Raw genomic sequence first — 1,037 nt, 5'->3', positions numbered from 1 at the left:
GGTGTAGACTGGATAGTAGGAAACGTTTCTTCACTGAGAGGGTGGTCAGGCATTGGCACAGGCTGCCCAGGGAGGTGGTGGGGTCCCCATCCCTGGGGATATTTAAAAGACGTGCAGATGTGGCACTTAGGGACATGCTGTAGTGGTGGACCTGGCAGTACGAGCTTAATGGTTGGACTTGATGATCTTAGTGGTCTTTTCCAACAGAAATGATTGCATGATTCTCAGTAAGCCCCATCCTAAATGCGATCCCACCGCGGGCTGGACCTTCCCGGGGCGCTGGGAGAGCCAGCCTGCCCCGGCCGGCTCACGACAGTGACGGATGGCCTGTGTATTTTACAACTGTTTGCCCACATCCATCTTGGCGGCGAGCGGGGCTGAGGATAGTCCGGGCCGGCACCTTTGGCCCCCGGCTGCTGCACAGACGGGGACATCGCCGGCGCTTGCCGGGCTCTGCCGCAGGCCGTGCTCCGCAGGACAGAGGTCTTGCAGGAGGAAGCCTGAATGCTGAGGTCAAGGCGTCTAAGGCGCCCCCGTTGGCCCCCGCCTGCTGCACAAACGGGGACATCGCCGGCGCTTGCCGGGCTCTGCCGCAGGCCGTGCTCCGTAGGACAGAGGTCTTGCAGGAGGAAGCCTGATGGCTCAGGGCAAGCCGTCTCAAAACGATTTATCTGTCACATAAATGTGGTTTTATTGGTTTTACTGTTTAAACTTTTCACCTCTGCTGCTAAATCTGAAAGACCCAAAAAAAAAAGAAAAAAAAAAAAGAAAAAAAAAAGGAAAGGAAAAACCCGCCTGCGCGGCGGCACTGGGCTGCAGCGGGCCTGCCGGGGGAGATTCCAAATAAAATATGCAAATACCATTAATTCCTCAAACCAGAGTCTCCTTTGCAAGGCTATAAATCAAACTCGACAGCACATACACTGGGGGGAAGGAAAAGAAGGCGGGGGGGGGGAAAGAGGAGCTTTTACCACCGTGATGCGAAAGCGGAGGAAGCTCAGGAGGCTGCAAACGTGAACCTGCAGCTTCCCGGGACA

This window comes from Phaethon lepturus, unplaced genomic scaffold (assembly GCF_000687285.1).
Source record: "Phaethon lepturus isolate BGI_N335 unplaced genomic scaffold, ASM68728v1 scaffold31751, whole genome shotgun sequence".
Lineage (NCBI taxonomy): Eukaryota > Metazoa > Chordata > Aves > Phaethontiformes > Phaethontidae > Phaethon > Phaethon lepturus.
This window is presented reverse-complemented; position numbering follows the sequence as displayed.